The 14089-nt window shown below is 43.6% G+C and overlaps 1 pseudogene; it reads right to left on the bottom strand.

Moving 5' to 3' along the window:
• Positions 1-215: 215 nt before the first annotated feature.
• On the bottom strand, positions 216-13281 carry LOC138427110 (pregnancy-associated glycoprotein 1-like; annotated as a pseudogene).
• Positions 13282-14089: the final 808 nt, after the last annotated feature.

Genomic DNA, 14089 nt, shown 5'->3' on the forward strand with positions numbered 1-14089 from the left:
TTGTTCTAGATCCTTCCCAATCTTTGTACACCTCCCAGACACAAACAGAGGCACCTGTTTGTTTCAGCGCCCTTATGATTGAAACCCTTTATTATTTAATGAGAATAGGGTGTGCAGACCATGAAATACAGTTCACCAGCATCCTGGGCAAGAGTACCCTAAGTGTGAGTGATTGCTCGAAATGGCCTTACTGATTCCTGAACCACTCCAAGCATTTATACTGCCTGTGCCATGCCAATCCTGTCATTTTCTCTACCAAAGACTGAGAAAGACAGCATCAGGAAGACATCATCCAGGATCCAGGTCTCTCTAGACGTCCTCACTGTATTCTCTTTAAAGGTGGTATAGCAGTGGCCTCTAGAATCCTGGGGGAGTCAGAGACACACACCAGTCAGCATGAGCCCTTAGGTGTGACTCCCAAAAATATCCAGACCCAGCACAATTCTAGGTTTTATTTTCCTCTTTTGGTAAGTATCAAGGGATTTTCTCATTAACAGGGGATATGAGATTTCATCCACAACCAAAAACGGCCAAGACATGAGGTTGTCATGAGGAAGGGTGGGGAAAGGGAGGACTGGGAGTTTGAAACACAGAGGAATGATAAACAACAAAGTCCTACTGAAGAGCATAAGGAAGTATATTAAATATCCAGTCATAAACCACATGAAAAAGAATAAGGAAAAAATATATATTTCTATATGTGTATAACTGAGTCACATTGCTGTGCAGTAGAACTTAACTCAACACTGAAGATTAGCCACACTTCAAAAAAATTTTATTTTATTTATTTTTTAATTTTATTTTTTTTTAATTTTTATTTTTGCTTTATTTTACTTCACAATACTGTATTGGTTTTGCCATACATTAACATGAATCCATCACGGATGTACATGAGTTCCCAATTCTGAACCCCCCTCCCACCTCCCTCCCCATATCATCTCTTTGGATCATCCCCATGCACCAGCCCCAAGCATCCTGTATCCTGTATCCATAGTTCTCTCTCCCTGTTTCTTTCCTTCTGACTCCTGCTCCTTGTTTCTCTGCAGAGAATGCTGGTTCTCCTCCTGCGTCACCACAATCCATACTTTATTAAACAACTTTATTTTTTATTGGGGTATAGCAGATTAACAATATTCTGAGTTTCAGGTGGACAGTAAATGGACTCAACCATATGTATCCATGTATCCTGATCCCAAAAATACCCCTCCCATACAGGTTGTCATATAATTAAGCCTAGTTCCCTGTGCCACACAGTAACTCATTGTTGGTTATCCATCTTAAATAGAGCGGTGCCCACAACACGATCTTGAAGACTTAACTTAGGAACTCTGGGAAGCTTCCTTCGGCCTGCACTCATCCTCTTTGGCCACTCCACATTTGGTTGGGTAATATACTCTGGTTCCCCATCCCCACCGGTCAGTCTGTGGCCCTCATCACCCCGAGTAAGTCCTCAGTGCTCCAATGCAGACCACCTTGGGATGCCATTTGCATGGAATCCAGTGCTGTTTTGCCTAGAACCAAGCAACCCTCCATATGGCTCCATGAGTAGAATTCCTGAAATTCCCTCCCTTCCTCAAAGTCTTCTTTGAGCCCATCAGCCAGCTCTTAACTCCCCTATGGAGCTGACATGAAGCCTCCACCCTGTGCTAGGGCTAAGCAGTCACTGTGCACCCTTTATTCACATTAGCATCCAGCCTCCCCACAGAGGGGTCAGGTAGCGTGACTCACAAAGTGGGCACCCGGCCAAAGCTAGGGGAAGATGCATCCGAGAACTATGGTGACCATGTGATTTATCGTCCAAACCAGGAGAACTGAGGGAAGTGAAGGGAGACTGTTAATCTCTGTGGTGGGACAGCACACTGGGACTGTCCCCAGCCTTTCTCCTTGTGACATGACTTATTTCAAGGTTGCTAGGGCTGATTTTCTGTGTTCTTCCATCTGAGGGTTCAGATCAAACTGAATCTCTTTGAGGGCTGAGGACCTGAGTGTTCCCTTCTCCTTGTGACTCAAACTATGCCAGCATGGTATGCTGTCTCCACATTTATTTCAGGATGATCAGTGTCCCAGATGGCCCTTTACTCTCAGGTGGCTCATCTTGTGGGAGGCTCTGGCCAGCCCCAGGGCTCAGCATCTGCAGTAGTGCGAGATGGCCTGAGAGGGCACCCTCCTCCCAACAGCAGTTCAAGGTTTTCTGCAAATTCCTATTTGAGAACCACCCCTCAGGGTTCTCCCCTCACCTTGAGGATGTAGGATTGAGCTGGACCTGGGTAGTTGATACCATTGATGGTGAGGATAACAGAGGACAGGGTATTGACAGCAAAACATTAAACATAGTGCTGTTAGAGAGAGAGGGAGAGAGGTTGGCCCTGGAGATCCTTCTTGTGTGTGGAGACTGGGAGCGACCCTGGGGCATGACCCTTCACCTCGGAACCCCATGGTGTGGCATCGATGATATCCAGGATGTTATTGACCAGTCTTCTTACGCCAAGGATCAGTGATGTCCTGGTATCCACAAAGGCCTCGCAGTCTCCAGAACAAACAATAACCTTTCTTTTCATGGAGATGCTGAGAGACAGTGTGACAAAGCAGGAATCAAGGTCACTCTGAGTCTCCCCAGAGCTGCCCACTTCCCGACTGTCTCCTAAACAGCCCTCCATCTTTTGTGCTGACTCTTTTCCCTTGCTCTCGACACAGCACCTTCCTTGACATCCTTGAATGCAGTACTTGACAGAAGCTGGTCTTCCTAGATAGAAGAGTCCCCTCCCCTTTGACTAGCAAATTTCTTGTCATCTTCCAAATTCCAGCTTAATTGTCATTGATTCAGGGAAGTCTTTACCTTGGTGTTTATCAGTCTCCTGTCTTGGTCACTTTCTGTAGACCCTTCCTCATGTCTGCTGCTGCTAAGTCGCCTCAGTCGTGTCTGACTCTGTTTCACCCCATAGACGGCAGCCCACCAGGTGCCCACATCCCTAGGATTCTCCAGGCAAGAACACTGGAGTGGGTAGCCACTTCTTTCTCCAATGCATGAAAGTGAAGTCAATCAGTGGTGTCCCACTCTTTGTGACCCCATGGACTGCAGTCTATTGATGGCTCCTCCATCAATGGGATTTTACAGGCAAGAGTACTGGAGTGGGGTGGCACTGCCTTCTCCATGTCTCATTTCTAGCATGTACCAAAGTCACAATTCACTATCTTGCCCTCGCATCTAAGAAGGCAGATGCACATGAAAGGACACACATACACATATGGAACTGTGAATTTGGTATATGCTCATGACACACACACACATGTTCATGTCTAGCATGTACCAAAGTCACAATTCACTAACTGTGTGTGTGTGTGTCATTTCTTGTGCATCTGCCTTCTTAGATGTGAGGGCAACTTTTATTCTCTTTGCCTCCCTAAAGCGCCTGGCACACAGTGAATGACTAATGCTTGTCTTTTTAGTGAGTGAATGAAGACAGTGAAAATAATGAATGAAAAACATCCAGAGAGCTGTATCTGGTGGGGAACAAATAATGGGTCAACCACAGAGTGAAGATGCAGATTCACGAGGACAGCAGATTCTCATAATGGTGGGGGAGAAGGGCTCCTCTGGGAGAGAGTGTTTCCCAGCACTGCTCATATAATCACCTCAGACCCTGAGTCCTTAGCCAGGAAATACATGACTAGCCTGCAGAAACTCCAAAGGACAGGTCAGCTTTTGTCTGAGGGTATCACACAGAATCCTGTCTATTATGCCTCTTGTCCTCCGGTCACCCCTGGATCCCACCTTCCTGATTCTCTGTTATAGCCCCTGCCCCACTGTGTGCCCAGGTGGGTGGGGTGTCTTTTTTATTAGTTGCTTTCAAGTCATAAGACTGCAGCCAACCTCTCTCCACTGCTGAGTAGCTGCTCCCTAAGGAGATCAGTTTTCCACATTTGCTCAGGACTTTCACCATTTTTAAACTGACATTTATCTGTACTGAGAACTTCCTTGGTCCCAGGTAGCCTTGGACAATTGGTCATCTTATAACTCTGTTTACACTGGTGTAATCCTCCCTGGTCCTCTGTTCACCACACTGTAGCGTCCTCTAACCATGTTCCATGCCTCACAGGGTAGTGGGTGCAACCCTCTCCCAGCTGCACAGAGCTCTCTGGACCTGTTTAGGATCCTGGTCAGAGCCCTGGTCAGAAGGCCTGGGGATTATGAACTCATGGGTTGTTTGCATATCTATGTGTTTGTGTGTTTGTTTGTATATGTGTTTGTATGTGTCTCTAATGTGCTTTTGTGTCTCTGACTAGCTATACATGTTTATATGTGTCTCTGTTTATATGTCTGCTTGTGTGTTTCCATGTGCCTGTGTGTCTCTCTGGGTCATTGTGGGTGATGTATATGTCTGTGTCACTATGCGTGTGAGAATACATTTGTGGTGTCTGCCTGTGTCCATGTACAGATATGGAGCATCCCTTGGGCTGACCCTCAGAAGGAGAGACTTTCAGGTCCATGTTTACACTCCAGTCTCCCGCTTGGATCAATGGTACTCAGTCGAGTGCTCCCTGGTAGTAGACTTTGTCCACCCCACCAAGCATCACCACACTGCCCTTCCCCTGCATCTGTAGAGAGAAAAGAAGGGCCTATCTTTGGAAGACAGTAACAACAGCACTGTTGGAGAGCTTGTGTTTGTGCTTGTCTCCCCACCAAGGCCCTAATAAGGTCTCCATCCACAGATGTAGAAATCAAGGCTAGGAGTGATTGAGAACCATACTGAGGTCAGTTCAGTTCAGTTCAGTCACTCAGTCATATCCGATTCTTTGTAACCAAATGAATCACAGCATGACAAGCCTCCCTGTCCATCACCAACTCCCGGAGTTCACTCAGACTCACGTCCATTGAGTCTGTGATGCCATCCAGCCATCTCATCCTCTGTCATCCCCTTCTCCTCCTGTCCCCAATCCTTCCCAGCATCAGAGTCTTTTCCAATCAGTCAACTCTGCATGAGGTGGCCAAAGTACTGGAGTTTCAGCTTTAGCATCATTCCTTCCAAAGAAATCCCAGGGCTGATCTCCTTCAGAATGGACTGGTTGGATCTCCTTGCAGAGCAAGGGACTCTCAAGAGTCTTCTCCAACACCACAGTTCAAAAGCATTAATTCTTCGGCAATCAGCCTTCTTCACAGTCCAACTCTCACATCCATACGTGACCACAGGAAAAACCATAGCCTTGACTAGATGGACCTTTGTTGGCAAAGTAATGTCTCTGCTTTTCAATATGCTATCTAGATTGGTCATAACTTTTCTTCCAAGGAGTAAGCGTCTTTTAATTTCATGGCTGCAGTCACCATCTGCAGTGATTTTGGAGCCCCCCAAAATAAAAAGTCTGACACTGTTTCCACTGTTTCCCCATCTATTTCCCATGAAGTGATGGGACTGGATGTCATTATCTTCGTTTTCTGAATGTTGAGCTTTAAGCCAACATTTTTGCTCTCCTCTTTCACTTTCATCAAGAGGCTTTTCAGTTCCTCTTCACTTTCTGCCATAAGGGTGGTGTCATCTGCATATCTGAGGTTATTGATATTTCTCCCAGCAATCTTGATTCCAGCTTGTGTTTCTTCCAGTCCAGCGTTTCTCATGGTGTACTCTGCACATAAGTTAAATAAGCAGGGTGACAATATACAGCCTTGATGTACTCCTTTTCCTATTTGGAACCAGTCGGTTGTTCCATCCCCAGTTCTAACTGTTGCTTCCTGACCTGCATACAGATTTCTCAAGAGGTAGGTCAGGTGGTCTGGTATTCCCATCTCTTTCAGAATTTTCCAAAGTTTATTGTGATCCACAGAATCAAAGGCTTTGGCACAGTCAATAAAGCAGAAATAGATGCTTTTCTGGATACTGAGGTCAGTAACTGGCTAATGAGTGGCACAGAGGTGGTTAGAAGCTGATTCACATGGCTGGACTCCACGCACTATGTCTTCTGAAGAGGCCCAGGACCTCCTGATACCTGTGCACTCAGAAACCCTCAGATGACAGGGTGCTAAAGAATTTTTGCTTTCCCCTTGTCCAGCTTGACATTTTTCAGGAAAATCAAAGCTTGGGAATGCTAAGAATGTGGGTTCAGATCACCCACGTTTGGCTCCGACGGCCTGTGACCTCTACCGTCCAAAGGGCTTCACACTCAGAAGGGACTCCACCTTTGCTCTCCCTGTCTTAAAATGACTAATATTTCTTGAACAAGGGATCCAGCATTTTGTTTTGTGTCCCAAACTTTGCTTTTCACTGGCTCCTGCAAATTGGGCAGCTTGACCTGGGCTTCCAGTGAAATGATAATGAGGAAAAATAGATATCCACCATCCTTCTCCTTCCTTCCTTATCAAATAGATAAGCAAATCATATTGCTTTTTCCTCCAACTTGTTTCCTGTTGCCTTCAATTAGTCTTCCTCCTCACTCACTCCCCTAGACCAAGTTACTGCTCTTGAGCCCAGGAGCAGGGAGGTGTTCCATTAAAACATTACTTATAAAAACCAGGGGTGATGCCAGGTGATCCGTGGAGCCATAGTTATCCTGGGATATATTATCTCTCAGGATAATTTTTCATCAAGTGTTCTATAATTTTCATGCAACTGAAAGCATCTTAGTTAATTTGGAGAAAGCAATTGTCCATCTTAGCCTTACTTGCTCTAGTAGAAAGCAAAAACTGGCTCAGAAATGGCATCTTGATTCTTCATCTTGTCAAAGATGGGGATGGCTCCAGAGAAGGATATGTTGGTGTAGTTCAAGCCCAGGATGCCATTAAAAGGTATACCCTCAAACCCATATTCTGCCATGCTTAGACCAAACGGCTGATCAGTGCTTACAAGGTCCCCAATCTGTGGGATAATAGAGTGTTCCCACTTACAGTTACGTGAAGTGGGGCTAGAACTGGGCTGGGTGCATTGCCGTTAGATCCTCAAAGCAGAATTGAGGATGGGCTGTGTCTTTGGTGGACCTCAGACAGTTACATCAAGCTGGGAGGGGAATTTTGTTCCATTTGTGAGATACTTTGAATTTTAAAATATCTGCCCCTCTGAAAAACACCACCTGAATGAGTCAAATTGGCCTTATGGCTTCTGTTCATGTGGGGCAACAAAGAGTCAGGTCAGGACCCATTGGTGCCTCCTTCTGGACAAAGCAATAGAGGGCAAGATAGCCTTCTCTTTGGCATGATGTTATGACAGGAACAGACTGCATTCTCTGTAAGGTACTGTCAATTCTGCATCTGTCCTGGAAGACAGAAACAGAAAACACAATCTTACTTTCAGGGTTCTATGAAATTACTGCCTGGAAAATTCACTTTTGGGGATATATGTGTATTTCTGTGAGTATGTGTGAAAGAGAAAGAGAGAAAAGTAACTACTCAGGTACTTTGGAGAGGCAGGCCATAGGTTTTATTAGACTCTCAAAGGTCTCCTAGTGTGAGAACTCATTTATCAAAGCCCTGACATGTCTGGCTTCCAGTCTTGCACTCTGAAAACTTCAAGCTCTTAACTGCCCCCAGTGTACCCAAATCAGTTTTATCATGTCCCAAGCACCCCACAGGAAAACAAGGGCAGTCTTGAAAAGCCAGCCCAGCTCCACCACTTACTGTATGTGTAATCTTTGCAAGGCCCTTGCTATCTGCATCTCAGTTTCCTCATATGTCTCATGAGCTAATCAAATCACCTGCTGTGTGGGGTTGTTGCAAAATAAAGCAATCATTACCTGAGAGTGCCTGGAACAGTTTGTCAATATAAAAGTGGGTGCTTTTATCCTGTCCTCTCGCTCCCAGAAAAATGAATCTTGAACTGCTCATGGGCAGAGGAGCTGCAAGTCCAAACCTCAAGTCACTCTCTGTCTTAGCTAATTTGCTTGCTCCTGCGTCACCACGGGCACTGCCTCCTCAGAGACATGATCCTTTGGTTAAGATGGCCAATATCTATGGGAGTTAATCTAGAAGGGTCAGGCCAGATGGTCCTGCATCTGTTTGGCAAGAAGGGGTCACCATAGCCAGTCCTGACTCAGCTTCTGTTTACAAGTTACCTGAATGGTGTCATAAGCAAGAAACCCCTTCATGCTCCCAGATCCATAGACGGTGCTGAAGGTCTTCTTGGTAGGGCAGAAGGTGGGAGACTTGTAGTGTCTGAAACTAACTTGTGCAGCTGCAGACACAAGAGATGAGTGTCATCAGGTGTCAAGGGTGGAAAACAGGGCAGCAGGGCAAGTGAAGGATGGTCGGGGTACAGAGTGTCTGTACTCACAACAGGCTGGACTGGGGCAAATTGGGAGGGCACCCACAAGTCAGATGAGCCTGTGTCAAACAAAACCTAGAATTCCTGAGGGGGTGTTCCAATGATATTGTTACCCACGTAGAGATTCTAAAGGAAGAAGGAGGGAGTGGGTTAGTGCAAAATGGGCTACCCTCTATTCCCACACTGCTGCCTCCCTCTGAGTGTCACATATCTCTTGAGATCACTTTCAAACCACTGTGCAGCTCACAGCCTTTGATCATAGAGGTGCTTGCATTTGATTTTTTTTTTTTCCTGTGCTATATTGTATGCTGGATATTGATTCTATGACCAGGCGTTGAAGTAGTACCTCCTGCATGGGAAGCCCAGAGGCATAACCACTGGGCCTCCAGGACCACTGGACACCCAGGGAAGTCCTGGTTCCTTCATTTGAGAAGCCCTATAGTCTCTTCAAACTCAGCGTTAGCATCCCCTTCTCCAGGAGGTCCTTCTTGATCAACCCTAGCCACTCCCTCCAAATCAGACCACATTCGATCAACACCACACAGGTGACCCTATCATTTGACATGTATTTACTCTTTGCCTATCTCTCAGGCTTGCATGGGCATTATTGAAGACAAAATAAACCCTTTTCTAATCTAAAAACAATAAGCACTGTGTTAGATTCTGATTGCCTTACCCGGAATACGAATTCAGTAACTTTTTACTGCTGTGGTTCTTGCATCTGTGGAAACGGAATGCCTCCTCCTGGGGATTCACAGTTGCTTTGCAGTTGGTTCTACCTTTTGATCAGAGATGGTTCATTCTTCATCTGTAACTGAATGCCCCCCTTAATTCAGAATGATCTGCTACTGCTGCTCCTACATCACTTCAGTCATATCCGATTCTGTGCAACCCCATAGACAGGAGCCCACCAGGCTCCCCCGTCCCTGGGATTGTCCATGCAAGAACATTGGAGTGGGTTGCCATTTCCTTCCCCAATTCAGTTAAGTGAAAAGTGAAAATGAAGTCACTCAGTCGTATCCGACTCTTACCGACCCCATGGATTACAGCCTATCAGGCTCCTCCATCCTTGGGTTTTTCCAGACAAGAGGACTGAAGTGGGTCACCATTGCCTTCTCCTCAGAAGGAACAATCTCCATCAAACTAATGACACATCTTTGACAGAGAAATGGATGTTTTCCTGCCACCTAATAGTTTCTGGGCCCAGTCACCAAGACCAAGAGTTGAAGATGATAGTGTCTTCTCTGGATGGGGCCTCTGTTGTCCAGGGTTTCTGCCTCCTGTAGGAGCCCCAGCCCCGACATCCCACCTGTCACCTCCAGATCAGCCCCAGTTCTAGGCTAATGCACCAGGGTCGCATTGGAGCACCATCCTCCCAAAACCTCACATCCATGATGTTCCTCAGGGGGTGAATAGTTATATTTGAGCCACGAGAAGAAATCTGGAACAGTCTCTAAGCATGTTCCTTGAGGAAATTGTTCAGCATGTTTTTTTCACTGAGGATTTTTCTCATGATCTTCACTTTTGTTAGAGGTATTCTTTCATCAAGCACTTGACAAAGAAAACAAAGAAGAAGCTACAATTAGCTGTCAGTGTTAAGAAATAACTGTCATTGCAATGGCACTGTGTATTTTCCAGTCATTTTTATGAGTCACCTTATCATCAGAATTTTATACATATCCCATGGCAAAGACATAGGTTTGAATAAAGATTCCGTTCTGTAATGTTGGATAGGCTGTATGAACATGTGGGGTCTCCATCTCGCCTCAGTAAAATGGTGGAATGTAATGATTTAAACCCTCCAAATAGGACATCTTGGGGATAAGTGAAATGATGTATATAAGGTGCCTGATAAATAGGAAGTCTCAACAATTAAAGCCACTAGCATCGTTGTTGCCATCCCACTGTATCCTTCTCATAGAAGCTCAGGGAAGGAGGTAGAAGGGGGATTTCTATTCTCTTTTACAAGGGAGCAATTTAAAATGAAAAGGTACCATATGATTATCTCAATAGATGCAGAGAAGGCCTTTGACAAAATTCAGCATCCATTTATGATAAAAACTCTCCAGAAAGCAGGAATAGAAGGAACATACCTCAACATAATAAAAGCTATATATGACAAACTCACAGCAAACATTATCCTCAATGGTGAAAAATTGAAAGCATTTCCCCTAAAGTCAGGAACAAGACAAGGGTGTCCACTTTCACTGCTACTATTCAACATAGTTCTGGAAGTTTTGGCCACAGCAATCAGAGCAGAAAAAGAAATAAAAGGAATCCAAATTGGAAAAGAAGAAGTAAAAACTCTCACTGTTTGCAGATGACATGATCCTCTACATGGAAAACCCTAAAGACTCCACCAGAAAATTACTAGAGCTCATCAATGAATATAGTAAAGTTGCAGGATATAATATCAACACACAGAAATCCCTTGCATTCCTATACACAAATAATGAGAAAGTAGAAAAAGAAATTAAGGAAACAATTCCATTCGCCATTGCAACAAAAAGAATAAAATACTTAGGAATATATCTACCTAAAGAAACTAAAGACCTATATATAGAAAACTATAAAACACTGATGAAAGAAATCAAAGAGGACACTAATAGATGGAGAAATATACCATGTTCATGGATCGGAAGAATCAATATAGTGAAAATGAGTATACTACCCAAAGCAATTTACAAATTCAATGCAATCCCTATCAAGCTACCAGCCACATTTTTCACAGAACTAGAACAAATAATTTCAAAATTTGTATGGAAATACAAAAAACCTCGAATAGCCAAAGCAATCTTGAGAAAGGAGAATGGAACTGGAGGAATCAACTTGCCTGACTTCAGGCTCTACTACAAAGCCACAGTCATCAAGACAGTATGGTACTGGCACAAAGACAGACATATAGATCAATGGAACCAAATAGAAAGCCCAGAGATAAATCCACACACATATGGACACCTTATCTTTGACAAAGGAGGCAAGAATATACAATGGAGTAAAGACAATCTCTTTAACAAGTGGTGCTGGGAAAACTGGTCAACCACTTGTAAAAGAATGAAACTAGATCACTTTCTAACACCGTACACAAAAATAAACTCAAAATGGATTAAAGATCTAAATGTAAGATCAGAAACTATAAAACTCCTAGAGGAGAACATAGGCAAAACACTCTCCGACATAAATCACAGCAGGATCCTCTATGATCCACCTCCCAGAATTCTGGAAATCAAAGCAAAAATAAACAAATGGGATCTAATTAAAATTAAAAGCTTCTGCACAACAAAGGAAAATATAAGCAAGGTGAAAAGACAGCCTTATGAATGGGAGAAAATAATAGCAAATGAAGCAACTGACAAACAACTAATCTCAAAAATATACAAGCAACTTATGCAGCTCAATTCCAGAAAAATAAACGACCCAATCAAAAAATGGGCCAAAGAACTAAATAGACATTTCTCCAAAGAAGACATACGGATGGCTAACAAACACATGAAAAGATGCTCAACATCACTCATTATTAGAGAAATGCAAATCAAAACCACAATGAGGTACCACTTCACACCAGTCAGAATGGCTGTGATCCAAAAATCTGCAAGCAATAAATGCTGGAGAGGGTGTGGAGAAAAGGGAACCCTCCTACACTGTTGGTGGGAATGCAAACTAGTACAGCCACTATGGAGAACAGTGTGGAGATTCCTTAAAAAATTGCAAATAGAATTACCTTATGACCCAGCAATCCCACCGCTGGGCATACACACCGAGGAAACCAGAATTGAAAGAGACACATGTACCCCAATGTTCACTGCAGCACTGTTTAAAATAGCCAGGACATGGAAACAACCTAGACGTCCATCAGCAGATGAATGGATAAGAAAGCTGTGGTACCTATACACAATGGAGTATTACTCAGCCATTAAAAAGAATTCATTTGATTCAGTTCTGATGAGATGGATGAAACTGGAGCCGATTATACAGAGTGAATAAGCCAGAAAGAAAAACACCAATACAGTATACTAACACATATATATGGAATTTAGAAAGATGGTAATGATGACCATGTATGCGAGATAGCAAAAGAGACACAGAGGTGTGGAGTGGACTTTTGGACTCTGTGGGAGAGGGAGAGGGTGGAATGATTTGGGAGAATGGCATTCTAACATGTATACTATCATGTAAGAATTGAATCGCCAGTCTATGTCTGACGCAGGATACAGCATGCTTGGGGCTGGTGCATGGGGATGACCCAGAGAGATGTTATGGGGAGGGAGGTGGGAGGGGGGTTCATGTTTGGGAATGCATGTAAGAATTAAAGATTTTAAAATTTAAAAAATAAAAAAACTAATAAAAAAATAAAAATTAAAAAATAAATAAAATGAAAAGGTTTGTGAAATGGCTGTGGTCACACTGTATAAGCAGGTCTCTCAATCTCTCTCCCAGTTGAAAAAGAAGAGATATTTGAAAAAAGAATCCAGGAAATAGGGAACAAGTAAGGGAAAAGTAGAGGCTTGAGAAGGAAGGATGAGTCAAATGAAATTTAAAACAAAACAACACAGAGAGAAAGACACTCAGAGCCTTTCAAAGAGATGGAGAGATAAATGATGATGATATAGTGATGCCGACATAGACATATACACACTGAAGTAGCGAGGGAACAAAGAGAACATACTAAATAAAATGTAGAAAGTGCTCTTCCACAGGACCACACTAACATCTGCACTGACTGTGCACTGAACAACTGCAAGGAGTTCCAGTTTCAATAGGTCATGACATGACTGGACCCCAAGAGTTGTACAGCTATGCAAATCTACACCAAGACCCTTGGGACCCACAGTTCCTATAGCAACATATTTATCAATGAGTAAGGGTTGACTTTAAGATTGTCAGGGAAATATCCCATTCCCTTCTAAAACTGATGAATAGGATGATCAGATGAAAAGAAAAATCACAAAAAGGAAGATGATGGGGCTTACAGTCTCCCTACTTACATGAATCTGCAATCTGAGAAGGCCACGAGGTCGAGGAGCACAAGCCACTTCATGCTTCTTTCCTGGCTCCAAGGACTCAGGGAAGTTCAGGCTCTTAGCATGTAATGGTGACCTGGAGTCCCTAGTTATATATGTCCTGACATGCCCAAGATTAGCCCTGTAGGCCAATAATAGGTCTGAAAAAAAAAAAAACACACAAATCTCTTGATAAAATGTTTACCTTCATCAGTGTCCTTGGTGAGTGGACTTTGAAGCTTTTCAAAATACAGAGAACTGAACTGCAATCACTTCCTTAAACTTGGTTGGAAAATCAAACTGATCTGTATGGACATCTAAGAAGATGAGCACCTTGCCTACTTGAAGAAAAATACTGCTAAGAACATCATGAAAAAGGATACTGAAGGCCATGCTCGACATTCGTGGTTTCATGTCATCTTCCTAGCCACTTCATGAAATATGCATTGCTGTCTTCATTGGAGAGGAGATTGCTAGGAGGATAAGTTGTCAAATGGCAAAGTGAAGAATTCAGGGACAGCCCAGGGACATACACCTGGCTTTAGGTTTTGGGTCTAATGGCAGATATCAGGGGCACCTATGATGCCAGGCTGCATCAAAGATTTAGGGCAGAGTAGTGCTTCAATTGTATGGTTTCAGTATTGGAAGACATGTCATATGCATCCACAAGATATTTTATATCATCCAAAAAACGTACAAGGAAGTAGTGCGTTCTGGGTTCTGGGGTAAAGGCTTCAAAGTCAAAGTTGATCAGGACAAAAGTAGTCTTTATCTTAAGATAGCTAGCCGTTTAGTTCTCACAAACTCATGGCCCCAGGAGGCAAGAGAAATGATACTAGGACTAGG

This window comes from Ovis canadensis, chromosome 21, assembly GCF_042477335.2.
Source record: "Ovis canadensis isolate MfBH-ARS-UI-01 breed Bighorn chromosome 21, ARS-UI_OviCan_v2, whole genome shotgun sequence".
NCBI lineage: Eukaryota > Metazoa > Chordata > Mammalia > Artiodactyla > Bovidae > Ovis > Ovis canadensis.